Raw genomic sequence first — 23,175 nt, 5'->3', positions numbered from 1 at the left:
CGGCTCTTGCTCTCTTCCGGAACTACATTTTCTGTCATTCTTGCATCGGGAGTATCTGAAGATCTAACCGTTGGATTGTCTCCAAACCAAGTGCATTAGAAAGCTGGTTGGATCCTCTATGTTGTCTCAAATTTTGGGGGTGATCAGACGGTGAGAAGGTCTTCATCGCTTGTCATACTTCTGAGTATGCATTTATCCAAAATTGCTCATTTGTTCCAAATTGCATATCTTTTGCCCAAGTTTCCTGTAAAGTTTTTTGAAACTCTAAAACATTGAAAACACTTTAAAAACATTAAAAATAGAGTTAAAACACCTGCATAAGATACAATTATGATCCATAAAAATGGTCAAAATACGGTGTTATCAAGAGATAAAGTAGGTCATACCAGACGTCGGGAAGTGGATCATCATATGAGAAATCAAATCCTACAACCTGTAGTATTGCTGTAATAGCGCTTCCAAAAGCAGTAGTAGCATCCTCACATCCATGTAGATCATGCTTCACCTTCACCATGTTTTGTGCGATGATCCAGGCAAAGCAGGCAAGTCAAGGGTTGTCCATAAATGGTGTCTGAAGTGTAATGAGCTCGGTTTTCAGGACACACCCTGTGTTGGCTGTAGAGAAAATCGTGTGTACCAAGGGTTTGTGCACAACTCTCACTTCAGGATGAGTAAGAAGGACTGACTTGGATTTCCCGCTATCATAGACGCCATGACTCATCTCTCTCCATAAGTCAAAATCAGGCTCTTCTTCGAGGTGAATGCCATCAGTGTATGGAAGCTTAAGAGCTTCACAAAGTGCAGAAATGGTGAGTGTGTAGGACTGTCCACAGATGAAGAATGATAAAACACTCTCTGATGCTCTGGGGCTCCTCTTCTTCGTGTGGTAAAGGGTGACGGTTGCTAAGAACTCGCGAACTAGCTCGGTATAAGTTGGAAGATTCAGCTCCATGTAGGGTCTCAACTTAAGTGCATCGATGTACCAGATGACATCTTCTCTAATCCCAAGCATCTCGAGTGTATGATAATCAATACATGGCGTTGGTTTGATGTTCAGCTTCTTGAAAGACCTTGCATAATTGTCTCTCGGGTTAATCTCCTTCCCAATGTATTTGATCTTTGGTGGCTCGGGAATCGCATGGGCTTCTCTTGAATGTTGGAGCAGCCTCATCACTCGACCTCTTGTTCTCGGTCTAGTGATAATACCAGATTTTGACCATTTTATGAATCACTTTAACACATTTTGTAGGTGTTTTTACTCCATTTTCAAAGGTTTTCAAAGGATTTCTATGTTTTCGGATTTTAAAAGACTTTTCAGGTAATTTGGGATAAAGAGGTGCAAATTGGAACAAAAAGACTCTTTTGGATACATTCAGACTGTCAGAATTCTCATGGAGAGACGAAGACCTTCTCACCGTCTGATCACTAATAAAAGACTCAACAAGCTTTCAAAGGCACTTGGTTTGGAGACATTCCAACTGTTGGACCTCAAGATATTCCATTTGCCCTGGAGACATTCGAGATGGCCGGCAGTCCATGCCACCGCGGCCAAGCCTTCATTCCCCATGGTCGCAGCCCACGCGACCACAGCCAGGCATATCCGACCTAAAAAGCCCATTTCTGAAGCCAAGTCATTTCCCAGCCTTAATTCCGGAACCCTAGAGACCCTGGAGTTTTGAAGACTAAAAATACTTGTCATTTAGGTCGTTTTTAGATATCACATTTCATATTTTTACAGAAACCCTTTTTCTAGCCGTTTTATGCAATTTTTAGAGAAGATTGTTCAACTCTGAGTTCATCAATAGATTAAGCTTTCTTTCATCTCTTTTCTTTTCTGTTTTTGATTGCTTTCATTAAAACCAATGATGATGTCGCCTCAGCCATGTCTAAGTAGATCCCGAGTTAGGCATAAGGTTCCCGAAAGGGGTTCTCATAATCGATTAAGGCATCTAGGTTTTTAGATCTAGGATTTTAACTATGTTCTCTATTTATTCTCATCTTTAATGCATGTATGCTTGATTGATCACCTCGTATCTGATCTAGATAGTTAGTGTTGCGAAAGTTTTCATTAAGTATCCGACCTAGAATGAATCACGCGATTTTTTCATAGGAGTGGAAACCTACCTGTGGCAAAATCGTGAGTACTGACGAGTCTTGTGCATCTCTTGCGTTTTTTCCCCTCTAGGGCCAGAGTGGAAACCTACTGGTCAGGGTTGCGAGAAACAGTTGGGTTATGATCATGACGGTGACGTAGTCATGTTGGGGTCGGTTTTCACCCCCGCGAGTTTAACTGACTAAAAGGGACTAAGTGACAAAATCGGGCTTCCCAATTTCACGATTTATTGGAGGAAGAACCGAACTGGAACGCAGCCAACACAATGAACCGAGGCGAACCAAACATCACCCCAAACCAAACCAAATGTCATCTTGAACCGAGCCAAAACAAGAGGTGGTTCAGGAAAACCGAGCTAAATTGAGGAAGATCTCGGTTGGCCAACCGAGCCTAACCGCATGAAAGACAAAGAAACCGAGCCGAACCGATTCGGTTCGAGAGGTTCTCCATGTACCCGAGCCAAGGAGGTACCCATAAACGAGAAGAGGATTGGGTCGAAGAAGAAAGAGAATGGGCCAAGCCGGAGAGTCAAAAGTGTTAATGGCCCGAGCCGAGTATTCGTAGAAAAGGAAAACGAGCCCACGAGATTTTACCCTAGGAGAGATCGGAGTCGTCAGCCGAACAAAAAAAAAGGAAAATTTCCGTGAATCTGGGGAGAGAATCTCAGCTAGGCGGTTTATAGACTTAGTATAAATAGTCAATGTAATTCTTTCATTAAGTAATTTTTACGCAATCGCAGAAACCCTAAGCAATAAAACTACTTTTTGATCTTTTTTTCTTGAGATTTTCACTTAGAAGCTTTAGATCCCTCTTTTTCCTTAACAAATTTTGATTTTGCTAGTTTCGACTCACACAATTTGGCACCATCTGTGGGGACATTAAAGCTTTCTTACACCGAGAATTTTCTTGACGAGATTTGAAAAGATGTCTGGAGACAAATGGAGAGACGACCAAAACAACGGCAGAGATCCTACCAGAAACAAGGAGAACCCTCCTCTGACGGATGCAGGCGTGGCAGAGGAACCCTTAGACGAGGTGAAGAAGATGCTCGCAGCAATGATGGAAAGGTTTAATATACAGGAAAAGCAGAACACCTCTTTCGCAGAGAGACTCGAAGTGCTGACAACGGAGAACCGAATCAGGAGTCAACGCCTCGGTGTGACGGGAATTTCCGGAGACGTTCTGCAAAAGTTCGGTTTGCAACTAACCGCTCTCAAGTTTACGACACCCGCAAATACGCTCAGAGGTGCGTGGCAAAATCCGTCCGGCTTGGTGACACCCGCAGCGAGGAAGTCCACACCGACCAAACCACCTCTGCTAGCTCGGACAAGAAAAGTGAACGGTGACAAGCACGACCAGCAGAATGATGACAATGCTGCAAGAAAGATCGGTAAGGAGACAACCACTTTCAATGATGAAGACGACCAGGAAGACGAGCTCGTCCTCCAGCCGAGCCGCACCTCGGGACGTATTACCCGAGCCATGCTCGAAGCGACGTTGGAAGGAACAAGGACGAACGAAGAGGATGACGCCTTGCTCCGAAATCAAAACCTGACAGAGGAGGATGAAAATCTGCTTTGGGCTGAGCAGATGAAACATGATAGCTCTGCACGAAAAAGAAATCAGCATGGTGATGCACGCCGAGCTGCTCTAATCGGTGGTAGGACCAAAGACGAAGTCGACGAGTCACGAAAGAACAACCAGATGAAGGAGATGAACAAGCTCTGAGCTACTATAGCTCGGACAGCTGCCGAGATGAAGGCAGTCCGATCCCAAGTTCATCATGCAATCAGTTCGGTACTGGAGATAGATCGTATGTTGGAAGAAACGCAGCGAACACAATTTACGGCGCGAATCACCAAAGCTAGGATTCCTGAACCGGGAAAGATAAGAATTCCTTTCTATGAAGGGACAACCGACCCGAAGGCGCACATCACAGTTTTTCGGATCAGAATGGGACGAGCCTTCTTGAGAAATGCCCCCAATCTCAGTGAAGACGAAAGAGATGCCGGTTTCTGCCTCCTCTTTGTCGAAACTTGATTGGCGCAGCATTGGAATGTTTCTCGGGGCTCGAGCGTAATTCCATTAATAATTTTCAGCTGATGTCCGCTGGTTTTCTGAAACAGTATTCCATGTTCATGGACCAAGGAACCTCCGATGCTGATCTATGGACTTTTTCTCAGGGACCAAACCAGCCATTGAGAGCTTACATGGCTCAGTTTAAAGCCGTGGTGTCAAAGGTGACAAGGCAGCTCTCGAAGCCCTGAAAAGATCACTGTGGTATAAGTTCGAGTTCCAGAGGGAAATAGCTTTGAACACGCTGCTCATGATCCAAAATGCCCTACATCGCTCTGCCGACTTCGTCGTGAATGAAGTAGAGATGAAGAACCTAGACGAGCAGTACGAGTCGAGTAAAGCGGCAATCCAAAATTCTCTGACGATGCGTCAAAGGAATGTGAGAAGCAATGACTATGTGCATGACGAAGGCCCAAGGATACAAGGAGCCCACAATTATCAAGTGGGAGCAGGACGAGGCAAAGGACCATGGAACACTTGAACTCAGAACTCTCGGACTTATGATGAAAAAGCATTCTGCAAACATCATCAGTGCTACGGGCACTCAAAAGCGAACTGTCGGTTCTTGGCCGCCAGGCTTGCCGCAAAGCGAACAGCTGTAGAGCCCGAAGAAACCACAGCTGCCAAGGAACCCAAATACGAGAAGCGAGAAGGTGATGAAGTTAATCCCTCGAACTTGGCGAAAGAAAACCGAGGCAAAGCCCAAAAGCGAGGAAAGATAAAAACTCCTTTCTATGAAGGGACAACCGACCCGAAGGCGCACATCACAGTTTTTCGGATCAGAATGGGACGAGCCTTCTTGAGAAATGCCCCCAATCTCAGTGAAGACGAAAGAGATGCCGGTTTCTGCCTCCTCTTTGTCAAAACTTGAATGGCGCAGCATTGGAATGTTTCTCGGGGCTCGAGCGTAATTCCATTAATAATTTTCAGCTGATGTCCGCTGTTTTTCTGAAACAGTATTCCATGTTCATGGACCAAGGAACCTCCGATGCTGATCTATGGACTTTTTCTCAGGGACCAAACCAGCCAATGAGAGCTTACATGGCTCAGTTTAAAGCCGTGGTGTCAAAGGTGGAAGGAGTGAGTGACAAGGCAGCTCTCGAAGCCCTGAAAAAATCACTGTGGTATAAGTTCGAGTTCCAGAGGGAAATAGCTTTGAACACGCTGCTCATGATCCAAAATGCCCTACATCGCTCTGCCGACTTCGTCGTGAATGAAGTAGAGATGAAGAACCTAGACGAGCAGTACGAGTCGAGTAAAGCGGCAATCCAAAATTCTCTGACGATGCGTCAAAGGAATGTGAGAAGCAATGACTATGTGCATCACGAAGGCCCAAGGATACAAGGAGCCCACAATTATCAAGTGGGAGCAGGACGAGGCAAAGGACCATGGAACACTTGAACTCAGAACTCTCGGACTTATGATGAAAAAGCATTCTGCAAACATCATCAGTGCTAGGGGCACTCAACAGCGAACTGTCGGTTCTTGGCCGTCAGGCTTGCCGCAAAGCGAACAGCTGTAGAGCCCGAAGAAACCACAGCTGCCAAGGAACCCAAATACGAGAAGCGAGAAGGTGATGAAGTTAATCCCCCGAACTTGGCGAAAGAAAACCGAGGCAAAGCCCAAAAGCGAGGAAGGAGGAATAACGAGGATCCGCGAGATGGCCTTAGAAGAAGGATCAATATGATAATGGGTGGATCGCAATACTGTCTCGACACCGTATCGTCGATTAAAGCTTTCCAGCGGAGAACCAATGCAAGTGTTAACTGGGCGGAGCCTCCAGCTATCCCTCTACAATGATCTCATTTTCGGAGGATGAAACAGTAATAATTGACACACCACATAGTGATCCCCTCGTGATCGAGCTTACTATTAGGGATCACGACGTTGCTAGAATATTAATTGATACGGGAAGTTCGTTAGATCTTATCTTCCACGAAACCGTTAGGAGTATGAAAATCGATTTGTCCAAAGTAACCGCTGTTCCGAAGCCATTAACAGGATTCTCAGGAGAAACAACGATGACAATCGGAAAGATCAGGCTTCCCGTGCCAGCAGGAGGAGTAACGAAATCTGTGGAGTTTTCCGTAGCTGATCATCCGGCAATTTACAACGTAATCATAGGAACGCCATGGTTGAACTCAATGCGAGCCGCCCCATCAACGTATCATTTATGCGTCAAGTTCCCGACTCCTGGTGGAATCAAGACGATATGGGGAAACCAAAAGAGTTGCGTATGTATTTTTTGGCCGAGTATAAGATGAGGAAGCCCATTGTAGACTCGGTCCCAGACGAAAACAGGAAAAAGCTAAAGACGAACTGAGAATCTGCGAACGAGCTCGCCAAGCTCTTATAGCAATTACAGATCGGCGAGGGGCGTGAGGATAAGAGTGGGCCGAGCTGCGATCCGGTGGTCTCGGTATGCATATACGAAATACATCCAGAGCGGTGCGTGGAGATCGGAGCGACACTTGACGAGGCTATTAAGGCGGATCGCATTGCTTTCTTAAAACAGAACGTTGGGACATTCGCATGGACTGCAGAAGACATGCCAGGAATTAGCATCGACGTGGCATGCCACGAGCTCAACGTAGACCCAACATTCAAACCGGTGAAGCAAAAAAGAAGAAAGCTAGGTCCTGACTGAGCTAAGGCGGTAAACGACGAATTAGAACGGCTTTGAAAGGTGGGTTCGATTGCTGAGGCTAAATACCTAGATTAGCTCGCCAATCTCGTAGTGGTGAAGAAGAAAAATGGTAAATGGCGTGTGTGCATAGATTTTACCGACCTCAATAAGGCGTGCCCGAAGGATAGTTTCCCCCTACCTCATATCGATCGACTAGTTGAAGCTACATCGGGGAATAAATTGCTCACATTCATGGACACTTTTTTGGGGTACAACCAGATATTCATGAACCCCGGCGATAGGGAAAAAAGGGGAGAGCAGAAACCTTTCTTCTATGTGAGCTGCAGTTTAACCGAGGCGGAAATGCGCTATCCGGAAATGGAGAAAGTCGTCCTAACCGTTGTGATGTTGGCTCGGAAACTGAGACCATACTTCAAGTCGCACTCGATTGTAGTCCTTGCTACTCTGCCACCACGAAGCATCCTGCATAGTCCGAGCCAATCCGGAAGACTAGCCAAATGGGCAGTGGAGCTAAGCGAATACGACATCGAATACAGAAACAGGTCGTGCGCGAAATCTCAGGTGTTAGCCGATTTCTTAATCGAACTTTCGACTGCATGAGTGGAAGAGCCGACCTCCGAGTCGACATGGACATTACATGTTGATGGTTCGTCATTGATGCAAAGTTTGGGGGTCGGGATACGACTAATATCGCCAACCGGCGAGATCATCAAGCAGTCATTTCACCTCACGTTTTATGCGTCCAACAACGAAGCAGAATACGAGGCATTAATCGCTAGACTTTGGCTCGCACTTGGGATCCGAATCCATAAAATCTGTGCCTTCTGCTATTCACAGCTAGTTGCGAACCAGTTCAATGGAGAATACAAAGCGAGAGTCGGTAGGATGGAAGAGTATCTGAAAGTAGTTCAAGAGTTGACGAAGCAGTTCAAGGAATTCAAGCTTACATGAATACCTCGGGGTGAAAATGCTTTAGCTGATGCCCTAGCTGCCCTCGCTTGATAGACAAGACTTTTTAGGTCTAAGGGCTCTCAATCCCCTTGTCAAAGTAGCACAAAAGAGGTTGCCAATCCAAGAATGTGGTGATAGACACTAAACAAGTGAGGTTTTGATTGACTAATGACAACTACAAACTTAAAACAGGATTAAAGACTAAGCAAATGATCAAACAAGAACTAAGCAAATGGCAAATGATGTGAATATGAGATGATGGAAACATGAGGTTCTAGACATGATAGTTGGCTAGGGTGCTTTGGTGTTAAACTAGAAATGCTAATGACAATGATAAGACATAATCCAAATGATTTAGAACTCTAATCTAGATTAATCCTCTCATGAAGGTATTAACCTCTACACTAATCTATTTTCAAACCAAATCATCATTTGTGAAATATGAATCAATGAGCATTAAGAAACAGTTCTAAAAGATCATTCAATTAAATAACAAGACATCATCATGCAGCAAATGCTTAAACCTCTAATACAGCTCTTTCAGGAATTTCATCAAACACTTCTGGTGCATAAAATTCCCAGAATCTAGATCACATGTGATGTGCAAGGATCTATCCTAGAGAACAGCTGTTTAGAGAGATGAATCAATGAATCTAGCCCTAAGCACTCCTAATCTAACACTTAAGCACCCTAACCTACACATCTAGAACCTCATTAAGGTGACTACTCACTAATCATACTAATCTCTCTTAAACCTTTGCAAGTTGAGAAGATTGGCATGATTAGTGATGAGAAATGGAGATGGAGTAGATGGATAATGATGGATTTGCAGCTTTAAACACAAAGATCTCTCAATCTCTCTTGATTAAAACCCTTAAAAATCGATATTTCTCTTCTTAAGAGGAGGCTTTTCTTAAAAGAGGCAAGAAACAAAATGAATAAAGCTTGCTCCTTAGGGTAAAACCCTAAAAAACTATATATAGGTCCTAAAACGAACCGGGTCAGCCCGGAAAAAACCGGGTCCTGACCCGGCTTTGATAGGTAAAATCTCGAGTGTGCGAGTTGGTCACGAGCTTCCCATGTCGCATGTCCAAGTCGCACAGCCAAAGAAACAGTCTTGGGAGCCTAAAGTCCTTCAGCCTCAGCCGCATGTCCATCTAGGTGTAAACTGCGAGTCTTTATGCGGTTCAGTTCTTTCCTCTCTTGAATTCGCAGAACCCAGAAGAAATCTGGAGAGAAAATGTGTGCGAGTTGGTCCTCCTTTAGTCCCAAGTCGCATGCCGAACTCGCACAGGTCTGGAAAGGAGCTTCAGCGAGATAAAACCATGTAAGCCAAGCCGCATTCCTCTCTCAGATGCATCAGTCATCACTTCGAATGGTAAAGACCAATCGGGAGCTTGTACAATCGGTGCACTGATCAAAGCCTCCTTGATTCTCTTAAACGCTTCCTCACATTCTTCATCAAAGATAAACTCCACCTCTTTACACAATAGCCTCGTCAAGGGTCTAGCTATCTTGGAGAAATCTTTAATGAACCGCCTATAGAACCCTGCGTGCCCAAGGAAACTTCTTATTCCTTTTACAGAATTCGGAGCTTGTAGGTTCACCATCACCTCGATCTTAGCCTTGTCCACCTCAATACCCTTCTCTGATACCTTGTGTCCCAAGACAATGCCTTCTTGGACCATGAAATGGCACTTCTCCCAGTTCAAGACAAGTCTATGCTCCTCACATCGCTTTAGAACCTGAGATAGATTAGCAAGACATTCGGAGAAAGAGGAGCCGTAAACGGAGAAATCATCCATAAGCACCTCAACTTTCTCTTCAATTAGATCAGAGAAAATGTGCATCATGCATCTTTGAAAAGTGGCCGGTGCATTACACAAACCGAAAGGCATTCTCCTATAGACATAAGTGCCATAAGGGCAAGTAAATGTTGTTTTCTCTTGATCTCGGGGGTCTATGGGTACTTGAAAGAACCCCGAGTATCCATCAAGAAAACAAAAATAAGGATGATTAGCTAGCCGTTCAAGCATTTGATCAATGAATGGTAAAGGAAAATGATCTTTTCTTGATGCAGAATTCAATTTCCTATAGTCAATGCACATACGATGGCCGGTTATAGTTCTTTGGGCTATGAGTTCATCCTTATCGTTTTTCACCACCGTGATCCCACCTTTCTTGGGAACAACGTGTACAGGAGATACCCACCGAGAGTCAGAGATTGGATATATTATCCCTGCCTCAAGGAGCTTTAGTATCTCCTTCTTAACCACCTCTTTAAGGTTCGGGTTAAGGCGACGTTGGTGCTCAATAGAGGACATGGCTTGGTCCTCTAGGTGGATCCTGTGGGTGCATATATCAGGAGAGATCCCTCTAATGTCAGCCAAGGAATACCCTATGGCTCTCCTGAATATTCTTATTTCATTAAGCAATGCACGTTCTTCATGTTCAAGCAAGCTATCGTTTATGATCACAGGAAAAGTGGAGTTTAGACCCAAGAACGCATACCTGAGCCCTGTTGGTAGAGGCTTGAGCTCAACAGGGGGTGCGTCTGCCTCATTCCAATCGGCATCAAAGCTGCATTGGCCCGGAACAGCTGCCTCGGCCTTTTCTTTGTTCTCGCGCGGTTCACCATCGGCCTCGGCACAAGCTGTCACGGCCATGATATCCCGAGGTGTCTCCTCTATACCCTTGGACTCCTCGTTGTCTATTATGTCGAGGCCACTCTTCCTGAGCTCCAAAAACCTCGCCTCAGCTCCAAGTTCCCTCGGTTGGTCCAAAAGACGCTTGTACACCTCGCTTTCCTTGTTCAAATACCCGTGCTCGCTTTGTTCCCGTGTTAAGACCACTTGTAATGGGTCTTCTGCGTTTAACTCTTCTAGGAGCTCATCAGCTAGCTCCTCCATTACTTCCACATAGAAAATTTGACCTCCAATGGTCGGTTTCTTCATCATTTCCTTCACGTTGAACTTCATAGTCTCGGAACCGATGTGTAGTTCAATCATTCCTCCTCTCACATCTATTATGGCTCCTGCGGTTGCCAAGAACGGTCGGCCCAAGATAATAGGGTCTAATGGTTCCTCGTCCATCTCAAGAACTATAAAGTCCGTGGGGATTTATATCTCACCAATTCTCAAAGGTAAATCCTCAAGCAAACCCACCGGTAAGCGAACCGATCTATCAGCTAATACAAGGGAGATCTTGGCCGGCTTGTAGCTTTTGTATCCCAATCTCTTGGCCACCGTGTAAGGCATTAAGCTCACAGAAGCTCCTAGGTCACATAAGCAATTTGAGAACTTCAAGTGACCTAAAGCACACGGTAAAGTAAAGCTGCCCGGATCGGATAGCTTTCTTGGTATAGATCTTCTTTGTATTATGGCGCTGCACTCATGGCTCAGTATTACCATACCCTGGAGCTCCTTTGTCTTGTTGAGGATCGCATCTTTTAGAAACTTTCCAAGCTGAGGTATAGCTAAGAAAGCATCTATGATGGGTAAGGTAAGTTGCGTGTTCTCCAAGTGTTTCTCAAAGACCGCTTTGGCTTTGTCTAGGATTTTCTTTTTGAAACGCCCTGGGAATGGTGTCTTGGGTTGGTAAGGTGGTGGTGGAATGTATGGCTTTTCAAGCTCAGTTGTCTTTTCCACCTCTTTTCCTTTGTCCTTGATCGGTTCCTTCTCAAAAACCGCTTCTTTACACGCATCATCTGAGGCTGCCTCCCCCTCTAATTGCTCATTGGCCTCAATGAGCTTTGTCTTAGGCGTTGGAGCTTGTAATTCCTTACCACTCGTCAATGTGATGGCGTTCACATACTCCTTGGGGTTCGGCTCCGGTTTACCTGGTAAAGTTGGGCCTCTTGATGATGTAGAGGCTTGATTCTGCTTAAGCTCTCTGATATCTTGCTGCATTGTCGCGTGCTGGCTTTCCACTCTCTTTCCTACCCTGTAACAGTTGCTGTAAAATCCCACAGACATCGGTTCCCATCTGATTCTGACCCTTTCCCTGAATCTGTTGCTGATTACCCATCGGCTGCGGATTGAACCCTGGTGGAAACTTGTGTTGCTGCGGTTGGTTGGTGAAATTGTTACCCTGAGCTGCTTGATTCTGCTGAGTGTAGCCGTGCTGTTGCCCACTGAACTGTTGCTTGGGCTGAAAGCTATTCTGAAAGGAGCCTTTTGAGCATAGCTTTGTTGTTGTTGAGCAGGGTACACTTGGTCTTGAGGGTTAGCTACATTTGGGTTTCTGTATGAGAGGTTTGGGTTTGTGCTGTAGTTGTTAAACCGCTGATACCTCTGCTGATTCCCTATGTAATTCAGCTCCTCTTGAGTTAGACCATCTTCATTAACATTGTCAAAACTTGGCCCTTGCTCATCAAACTCGCCTACAAAGTGTATTGGCTTTTGAGTCGCCATTAAAACCTTGTCAAGCTTGCTCTGAAGCTCTCTTATATCCTTTTTCATACGCTGTTCATCACTAGATCCCTCTGTACGGTTTGCCCTATCAAAATCCTCTCCATACGTGTCATTAGACATGGCTAGGTTCTCGACTTGTTCCATTGCCGCATTGATCTCTTTCCCAAGAAAATTTCCATTTGAGGCTGTATCGAGTTGGTTTCTGATCTTGGGGAGTTCACCTCGGTATAAAGTACTCAAGAGGGATGCCTCTGAGAAGCCGTGGTGTGGGCATTGGTTAGTATAGCTTCTAAACCGTTCCCAAGCCTCACTAAAGCTCTCGTTGTTGTGCTGCGTGAAACTTGAGATCTGATTCCGGAGCTTAGCCGTGCGCGATGTGGAAAAGAACTTTGATAAGAATGCCAGTTTACACTGCTCTCATATTTGTATAGAACCCCTCGGGAGGTTCTTTTCCCACTGGTGAGCTTTATCACCTAGGCTGAATGGGAACAAGCGTAGCTTGAAGCTATCTTCCGAGACGCCATTGATCTTGGTTAAGTCGCAAACTCGATCAAACTGATCTAGATGCTCAAGAGGGTCTTCTCCGGCTAGACCGTGAAACTTTGAGTTCTGCACCATATTGAGCAGGGAAGCTTTAACTTCAAAGTTGTTATTTTGAACCGGTGGAGCTTGAATCCCGGCTCGGTATTGGTGCGCATTAGCTCGGTCATTTTCTCCAACAAAGACCGGAGGAGGTTGTCACTGAGCTTGTGGTGGTGGCGGATGAACATGGTGGGCTTGTTGCTCGTTTCTATTAGCTTGTTGTTGGTTTTGCTGAGCAAGCCTCTCATTCCTTTGAGCCTGTTGTTGATTAACATAGGCTTGTTGTTCATTTCTTCCTGCCTGTGCCTGATTAGCCTGAGCCTGGTGCTCGACTTCCTGAGCCTGTTGCTCGATCCTTTGCTGTTCTGCCATTCCAAGTCTTTCAAAGTGCCGTTCTCTCTCGCGAGCTCGCCTCTCAATCCTGTTGATGTTATTGTCGTACGGTAAAGGCGGTTCTGTGCTACGAGACCTGGTTTTCATGCACCTGAAATCAAAACAAGAACTTGCAAAAGAGTCAGTAAAACAAAAGAAAGTAAAGTCTTGATCTTAAGAACAAATAAGAGAATAATTCTCCCACAAGTTGGCAACGGCGCCAATTGATAACTAAGAGTTTTAGCTCTTTAAAGAGGTTATCAATACCCCTGTCCTTGTAGTACAAGGGGTTATCAAACCAAACTTGTAGTGGAGACACTATCTATGTCATTTGTTGCCTTAAGTCAAGAGAGAATAGTAAAGGTTTTTAGCTAGACTAATTAACAAGTAAACAAGCAAGTAATGAGACAAAAGATGAGATTTAAACTAAGTGAAGATGCAAATAACAAGCAAATGATTCGGATGATGATAATATATTATAAAGGCAGAAGCTTTAGACAGGATACTTGATTCGGGTGCTTCCAAGCTAGACTAATGGGCTAATGAATCATTTTATCAAGCGGTTTCATTTAACTTTGAACTCAAGGCATGTTAATCTTCTCATGAAAGTATTAAATATATAAACTGATCCTCTTTCATACCAAAATCCCTTTTGAGAAGCACGAATCAGTCAGCAATAAAGTTCAGTTCAAAAACGTCATTTAAGAGAACAAACTATCACTCTCGCGATGAAAGACTCTTAAACCTTTAACCGAGTGGTTCAGACATTTCTACAAACACTTTTGATGCGAGATATGTCTCAGATCTGAACCTCAAGTGATGTGCTTGGATCCAGCCTAGAGATCTCGTCGGTTAAAGAATGAAACATGCAAGACTAGACACCTAAACCCATTAATCTATCTTGAAAGCACCCTAATCTACCTATCTAAAGCCGCTTAAACGACTACTCACTGATCATAACGAGCTCACTAAGTCCTTTGCAAGACGTGTAGCTAGTCATGATAAGGAGTTTGATGCTGGATGATAAAAGAAAATAAAGAAAGAACAAGATTCTGATGCAAAAACGAGATATCGGATTAGATTAATCAAGTTTCACAAAAGAGGCAAGTTCTTAGAGCTAAAAACAGATAAGAGATAAGATGATTAGGTTTTTGGTCCTAAAATGTATTTATAGCAAAGGGAAAGTGTCGCGGGTCACCCCGGAACAAACCGGGTACTGAGCCGCCTTCTTGGGTTGATGGGTGAGTGCCACGGTGTGTCGGAGAGTGAAGCCAAGGTCTATGTGTCGAGGAGTGCACGTGAGTCAGGATCCAAATGAAGATCTCGTGAAGAACACGTCAAGAACATGCATGAACCCTAGTCTTTGATCCATCTTCACGTGTGTGTTCTTGAGCCGTCTTGTTCTTGATTCTGGGTTTGTGACAAGGGACCTTGGTACAAAAATGCCGAGGGGCTTGGTAGTCGAGGGATTCGGGAGAACAGAGTCCGGCATGCACGCCGAATTCATTACACCGAGGTGCACGTTCAACACTTAGTCGTTTCCAGCTTCACTTCTTACATGTGCATGCCTTGATCCCAACATGCCAAGGCATCAGCATGAGATCTAATCCAGAATACTCCCAAGATATGAGCCTTGACTTGGACGATGTCGAGGTAATGATGCCGAGCCCTGAAAAAACACTTAGCGCGTATCGCAACTCATTTGGGCTTGTATCGACCATATTGCCTTCCGGAAACAGTAACTTTCAACACACGACTCCAATTGCTCTGAGACCAGTTCCATAGTCAAGATGACTCAATAAGCGCGAACTTTGGTGAAGGAACCGTCGGAGCTTGGGAAGTGGAAGGCTTCCTGGATTTCACATCTTTGCACCGCATCGGATTCACCGGAAAATAAGCTTTCGAACCAATGTGAACTCCGGAGACCTTATCTTTTGAACCACTGCTCCGAACTGAGCATTTCCAACTGTTCTGAGAAGGTCCTTCACAGATCTCAAACTTTGATGAAGACCGGGCAGGCTAGTTCGGTCCGGAAAGGCTCCGTCCGCCGTGATCTTTGGAATCCGCCGTTCGGTTCTCGGATGCGCGTAATGCTGGTGCATCTTCCGGAAGCTGTATCTTTCTCCTTACTGGTACGAATTGGATGATTCCAACTGCTCTGGGATCTTTGCTTGATTCTCTCCAACTTTGATGAAGACCCCGCCAACTGATTTGGACCGGAAGGTTCCCTGGATTGCTGATCTTTGAAACGCGCAGGCAAGGACAGGTTTTGGTCGAGAAAAGCTTCCTGCTGTAAGGAAAATGACCGAGGGCTATGTACCGCGGTAAGCTTTTTAGCTGTAAAATTCTTCTCGCCTCGGCCATAAACCTAACCCGTGGTATTCTGCACCCGATACTCGTCTTTGGTCGATTTTGGTCGATCGGTAAGGGTTTTGGCCGGTAATGAGCATTCGGTAAGCTTTTTGACCGAGGTTTCTGTCCAGCCGGTACATGTTTTGGCCGAGAAATTCCTCCAAGCGGTTTCCACCATTTTTGACCCTTTTCTTCACCGTTTTCTTCTCTGCTCCTCTTATTAAGCTCCAAATGACTTCCAAAGCACCTGATAAAGACTTCAAAACATGCAAAACTCTTTGGGACCTAATGCAAGCCCTAAACCCTATTTTGATGCCTAAAGACTCAATTTACATGGGAAAACACATGATGAGGACTCTAAAATGCACTCTAAATGATGTAAAATATAGACATATTACGCGGCCAGCCACCTGTTTCCTGTGGCCACGTCATTCCCGACCGTGGCCGGCTAACTCCGAACTAAAGCCCATATTTCTGAAGCCCAAAGTCATTCTCAGCCTCAATTCCGGAACCCTAGAGACCATGGAGTATTGAAGACTATAAATACTTGTCATTTAGGTCGGTTTTAGACACCACCCTTCATACTTTACAGAAACCCTTTTTCCTTTAGTCGTTTTTATGCGATTTTTGTAGAAGATTGTTCAAGTCCGAGTTCTTCAATAGAGAAGCTTTCTTCATCTCTTTTCTTTACTGTTTTTGATTACTTTTATTAAAACTAATGATGATGTCGACCTCAGCCATGTCTGAGTAGATCCCGAGTTGGGCTCTCATAATCGATTAAGACATCTAGGTTTATAGATCTGGGATTTCAACTTTGTTCTCTGTTTATTCTTGTTCTTATTGCATGTATGCTTGATTGATCACCTAATATCTGATCTAGATAGTTAGTGTTGCCAAAGTTTTCATTAAGTATCAGCGCTAGAATGAAACAGGCGATTTTTCCGTAGCAGTGGAAACCTACCTGCGGCGGGATCGTGAGTATTGACGAGTCTTGTGCAGCTCTTGCGTTCTCTCCCTTCCAAGGCCAGAGTAGAAACCTACTGGTCAGGGTTGCGAGAAGTAGTTGGTTATGATCACGACAGTGACGTAGTCATACCGCCGTACTCTAGCTCTAGAACCCCATATATCGATATCCGTCAATCCCAATCTATCTACCCTGGTGTTAAAACCGATTATGATCCCTGTAGAGTTCCAAAAAGCTCAGCGTTTTTAGCCATAGTTTACAAACCAATCGATTTTACTTGCTTATTTAGATCCGCATTTCAATTGTTTTAGTTCGATATTTTGCTTGCTCTACTTGCTTTCTATTCGATTTTTCTACTTGTTTTCTAGGATAGATTTATTTGGTTTCTTTAGTTTTATTTTAATCCGTGAAAAACAACCAACCTCTAAAACCAATCTAGTCTAGACATAAATTTAGAAACCGTAGAAGAATACCAGGCACATAAATCTCTGTGGATTCGATCCCTAAATACTACAACTGATTAGCTGTGCACTTGCGGCTTTCATTTGTTTTTGTTAAAAGTAAAACTTGTTCTCTCATGCAGATGACACGCATCAAGTTTTTAGCGCCGTTGCCGGGGATTTGTTTCGCTGCCTTTTGCTACTTTTCTTGTTTTAACTTCTATTCTAGATACCTGATCTCTAGTTCTTTGTTAAAGTTTTGCTGAATCATCTTTCCCTTCTTTTGTTTTTCTCTGAATTGCATGAATACCAGGCGCAAACCTGTAGAAAATATTCCAATTCTAGACAAGATAGATAGACACGAAAGAGAACTTCGAAAACTTAGACGAACGCAAGGAATGGCCAACGACGACCAGCCTAGAGATCCTATTAACCGAGCTTTAAATATGGACGAAGACGGGTCCGAACATGGAGAAAATGAAGAGAATGATCACAGAGGAGGTGATCATGCTAGACAAGATGGAGAGGAGGATGAGGTTCCTCCAAGAAACCACCAGAACCGCGAGAGAGAATAACGTGAAGATCTTGATGCACCCATCAATGCAGCCGATGGTGACAACCAAGGAATGCAGCCGAATGGGCGCGCTCACCGCCCTGTGCAACCAGCAAATCAACACCGAAGACAAGCCAGGAACCATCGCATAGCTGATTTTGATGCACCTACTCCAAATTTTCAGAATCGATCTGCAATCCAAGTTCCATTTCCGAACCGGAATGAGTTTGAAGTCAAGCATCAAATCATCTCATTGGTGAAACAAAACCAATTCCATGGAGTTCCTTCTGAACACCCAATGGACCATATCGAGCTCTTTGAAGAAATCTGCAGCATGATGAGAACAAACCAAGTTCCAGCAGACTATTTAAAGTGTAAGTTGTTCCCTTTTTCATTAGCAGACAAAGCTCACCATTGGTTGAAATCTTTGCCTGCAGGATCGATTACTAATTGGGAAGAGTGTAAACCTGCTTTCCTAAATCACTTCTATACTAAGTCAAGGTCGAATTTATTGAGAACAAAGATCTCAAGCTTTCAGCAAGGACCGACTGAATCCTTCTATGAAGCCTGGGAACGTTTTAAGGAGTATGAACGTGATTGCCCTCACCATGGATTTCCTGGATCAAGCCTGCTGAGCACATTTTACCGACGAAGCAAACCGGAACAGACAACAAAGAGATGACCGAGTTGAAGAACATGATGAGCCAGCTTTTGAAGAGTAACAATCGTCCAATCCATGCTTGTGAGACCAACAATGGCGCAGAAGATGAAGGGCCTAGTGATATCGATCACATTAATCAAGCCTTTCAAGAAGAAGTATTGAACTATGTAGGAGCACAAGCACCATACCCAAATCGCTTCAACAATGGTTTCAACAACAACTTGCAGAGTGCAAATTACAACAATCTCTCTTACCGCAATCCAAATGTTGAGAATCCTCAAGATCTGTACTACCCGCCACAGCAAAAATCCTTCTGAAACAAGTTCCAAGGTGGAAACTTCGGAGGGACAGGAGCTTATCAACCGCGACAGCCATATAACTACCAAGGTACGGGTTTTAACAATCAATTTGTACAACAGCAAGGAGTCACGACGAACCAGCTAGCTTCACAAATCGGTAGACTTGAACAGTCCATCCAACAGCCCGTTATGACGAACGAAAAAGCATCTAAAGACATGAACGTGAAGGTTGACTGCATGTACAATGACCTGAACGGGAAGTTTGAAGCTTTATCTTCGCACGTCAAACTAGACGTGCAAGTCGCCCAAACAGCCGACTCTATGAAGAGGCAAAGTGGAGTTCTTCCAGGAAGAGTTGAAGATAACCCTAAGAGGTTTTGCAGCGCCATAACCACATTGCCCGAAGAAGAGGCCAGAACCGATGGAAAGAAAGAAGAAACCCCAATCTTTGTACCACTTTACAAGGATGTCGATGCCAAGCAGCCACCATTTAATGTACCTCAACGATCACCGTTTCAAAGGCTTACAAAAGTCGATGATCCGGGACGTTTTGTTTTCCAATGTTTCATTTCAGGAATCAAGTTCACAGACTGCCTGTGCGATTCCGGAGCCAATGTCAACATCATGTCAAAGACATTTGCCGAAAAATTGGGCATAAAAACCTTCAGGACATCGACAGTTAAGGTTATCTTTGGATATTCATCTCAAAAAGATACTGAAGGGGCGATTCATGATCTACAAGTTCTAGTGGGAGACAAGATTGTTCCAGCTGATTTCCAAGTCCTGGAGATGGATAAAGACAAGGAGAGACCACTGATTTTTGGAAGACCATTTCTAGCTACTGTAGGAGCAGTAATCGATCACGCAAACCGGCATGCTGTTTTCCTCAATGTAGATCGCAGAAGGTTTTATCCGACTATCGTAGATGATTTTCCAAGCAAAGGAAACCGGCCAAAAGAGAAAGAAAGGGAGAAGCCGAAAGCTTTTGCAAAGATCAAGATCATCATTCCACCGGATGCAATAGAAACTAGTGAGGACCAAATCCAGGAGCTGATCGAAAACACAAATAGGGTTTTAAACAATGTTAAAGTCCGAAAGAAGAATAAAGGAAAGAAGACGGCCCCTCAAGGAGAAGAAGTAAAACCTCCAGCAACCGGAAGTGATAAGGGCACATCAAATGGAGTGCCATTCAAATCAGCCTGATTCTTCTTGCCATACGTCGAGCTAAACGACTTAAAACAAAAGCGCTTAATGGGAGGCAACCCATTTAGGTACTCTTTCTTTTAGTTTTCTTTTCTTTTAAAAATTTATGTTTTCTTTTCCTTTTAAGTTTCAGATATTTTATAAAACAAAAACACAAAAATCAGAAAATTAGAAAAACCAAGAAGAGAAGGGTAGGTTTTTAGCTGCTCGGCCCGGCAAAGACCTGAAAGTTGGACGAAGGCCGCAGGAGAAAGGGCTGCGGTCGCGACCAACCGACCCGCAGCCAAGGCATTATCGACCGCGGCACCATGAATGTGACCGCGGCTAAACCTCCAACCACCGCGGTCGCACGTCTCCTGACCGCGGCCGTTGGTCGTTGAGATGGGAATGCGGATTTCCACCGCTTTTCAAAAGTTCCCGGGGTTTCCGGGTGATTTATGGAGTATTCCCGGTAAAGCCCGTTAAGATTTTCCGTAAGTTTTAAACCTCCGTTGCGTGCAAGACAAGAAAGGTAAGTTCCCGTAAACTTATGAATTCCCGGAAATTTTCCGTTTTTGCTACAAAAACGCTTTTTTAAGAAAGGAAATACACTTTTTGGATCAAAACTCCTTTTTCTCTTCTCTTCCAAAAGACTTGGAGATTTAGGATATAGAACACCTTTTTCAATTCTTAAGCTTTTTAAGAGATTCTTGGCCCAAACCTCACTCTTTTTCAAAGCTGATTTCAATTATGTCATCAAATTTGTCTTTCCAGCAAGGTATGAAGCTCAAACTCGCCATTTTTAATTGATTTTAGAACTTAGGGTTTTCTTAAAAAGCCCAAATCTTGGTTTATTGATGGTGGAAATAGCTTAAGAACAATAGATTATCCTATTAGGTTATCTAAATATCGATTTTAACACCTAGCTTAAGAGGAATTAAGATTTTTGAAATTTGGATTCTTTATGCTTTATAAAAATCAAATTTGGAACAGCAAAATTGATGAATTTTATTAAGTCTTGTGTGATTAGTGATTAGTATTAGGTAACCTATAGATTTGACATGGAAATTACTCATTAAAACCGATTTTTAGAAGATTTCTATGTGGAGAACATCAAAAATCCGAATCTGATCATGAACTACTCGATTTCTTTGATTCAATGTCAATTCTGCTTCTCATGGTTTTACTTAATCTCTTTATACTAGTATTGGTATAACTGATCGTTAATGTGTTAAAATCAGCATCCATATTCACTCTTTTTCCAAGAATCATCTCGTCTTGCAGAAAAATGGAACAAACCAGATCCCGAAGAAGCCGTCGCACTGCTGACAGCTCTGAGGACGTTTCCGATGATGCTACTCTAGGAGATTACATGCTGAACCAAGCCAGACCGAGAAAAAGAAACTATGTGATGAGATTGCTCCAGCACTCAAGAGAAACACGAGCAACTCCTCAGCCACCACAGATCCGATACATTGGCAAGGAGATAAACCCGAGAGTGGACTATGCAAGACGTTTCAAGAAGCTGAACATCAAACCCACGCCTTGCATTGATTATCATACACTTGAGATGCTTGGAATTAGAGAAGATATAATCTGGTACATCGATGCACTTAAGCTGAGGCCCTACATGGAGCTGAACCTTCCGACTTATCCTGAGCTAGTCCGCAAATTCTTAGCAACTATTACACTCCACCACACGAAGAGGAGGAACCCCAGAGCATCAGATGACATCTTGTCATTCTCTATCCACGGACAGCCCCACTCGCTCACCATTTCTGCACTTTGTGAGGCTCTTAAGCTTCCATACACCGATGGCATTTACCTTGAAGATATACCCGATTTTAACTTGTGGAGAGAGATGGGTCATGGAGTTTATGATAACGGGAGATCCAAGTCAGCCCTTTTTACTCATCCTGCAGTGAGAGTTGTGCACAAACTCTTAGCACACACGATTTTCTCTAGAGCCAACATGGGATGTGTTTTGAAGACAAAGCTCATTACACTTCAGATGCCATTTATGGACGACCCACGACTTGCCTGCTTTCCCTGGATCATAGCACAGAACATGGTAAAGGTGAAGCATGATTTACACGGTTGTGAGGACGCTACACCAGCTTACGGGAGTGTTATTACAGCGATACTACAGACTGTAGGATTCGATTTCTCATCTGATGATCGAATTCCTGATGTCTGGTATGACCTACTTTATTGATAACACCATATTTTGACCACTTTTATGGATCGTTTTGAAATACTTTTTCTATGTTTTAATTGCTTTTAAGTACTTTTATTACGTTTTTCTAGTATTTGTAGTTCCAAGACTCTTTTCAGGTAACTTAGGGAAAAGCTTAACAAAATGGATAGAAAACCAGATTTCAGCTCAGAGTCAAACCGTCAGAAGTTCACCCCTGATTGAAGGCCTTCTCACCGTCTGATCCAGCTCAAATTTGGAGACCTTAAAGATGGAAGTATCAGCTTTCCAGCACACTTTACAGCTTGGCAATCCAACGGTTCAATCAAAAGATACGCGAAGAGCAAGATGTCCCGTAAACCAGCCGGCAAGCGTCTCCACCCGCGGCCAACAAGTCATTTCCCGCGGTCAAAAGCACCGCGACCGCGGCCAACCATCCATTTCCCGCGGTCACAGCCATCCCGACCGCGCCCAGCCAACTCTGAGCCCAAAGGCCCATTTTTGAAGCCCACAATGATTCCCTCATTTGGAAAAACCCTAAATGACGTCTAGAGATGTCTTGAGCACTATAAATACATGTCTTAGGAACCCTATTTCGAAGGCTATGCTATTTTTCTTATTGTTTTAGAATACTTTTTAAGTTTTAGGTTTTAGGGAGAGAGAGATTTGTCTCATGAACCCTTGTTCTTTATTTTTCAATTTCGGTTTCTATTTTACTTATTAATACTATGTTTTTGATTTCGTTCATTATGTCTGAGTAGTTTTATTGTTGGGATTAAGGGATTTTCGATGGGGATTTATATGTTCGATGAGGATTCCATGAGCTTTTGAGCCGAATCTTAGAACTTTTTCTTCTGAATTCTTTTTTACTGCATGAGAGTAGCGTCATGAACTACAATCTGATCCAGATGCTTGGTGACACGAAGGTATTCATCTGGTATCAGATCTAGTTTGGGAGAGCAAAACAAACATAGGAGTGGAAACCTACCTATGGGCGATTTTTGAATGCTGACGAGTCTTAAACATAATGCATCTCTTCTCTTCCGGTGCCAGAGTGGAAACCTACTGGTCAGGGTTGAGAGAGATAGTTGTCTATGATCACGACAGTGGCGTATTCATACGTCCGTGACTCCAGTTCGAAAAGTTTAAGCTAAGATCTTATCAAATTTACTCTCTAGCAATGTTTTGAATCGTTCGTACCCCTGAGAAAACTTCCCTGAGCCCCAACGCCTTCTTTCCTATAGATTCACACCGTTTTATTTCAAGCTTTAGTTCAATATTCTCATTCCTTTTTAGTTAATTTTCATTTAAGCAATTAGAATATCGGTTTTTCTCGTTTTTATTCATTTTCGTTAAGTTTAGTTATTAGGCCATTTA

General features: G+C 43.7%; 2 non-coding genes across 2 annotated transcripts; one reads left to right on the top strand and one right to left on the bottom strand.

The window, feature by feature from the left end:
* The first annotated feature begins 12,455 nt into the window (after positions 1–12,455).
* LOC112082627 lies at positions 12,456–12,562 on the top strand. Its single transcript, XR_002897292.1, has one exon. It is a non-coding gene; the product is annotated as a small nucleolar RNA R71 (small nucleolar RNA).
* A 5,410-nt stretch (positions 12,563–17,972) lies between these two features.
* On the bottom strand, positions 17,973–18,077 carry LOC112082520. The gene has a single exon (XR_002897193.1). It is a non-coding gene; the product is annotated as a small nucleolar RNA R71 (small nucleolar RNA).
* Positions 18,078–23,175: the final 5,098 nt, after the last annotated feature.

The sequence above is a fragment of the Eutrema salsugineum genome, unplaced genomic scaffold (genome assembly GCF_000478725.1).
Source record: "Eutrema salsugineum unplaced genomic scaffold, Eutsalg1_0 scaffold_1, whole genome shotgun sequence".
Lineage (NCBI taxonomy): Eukaryota > Viridiplantae > Streptophyta > Magnoliopsida > Brassicales > Brassicaceae > Eutrema > Eutrema salsugineum.
This window is presented reverse-complemented; position numbering and strand designations above follow the sequence as displayed.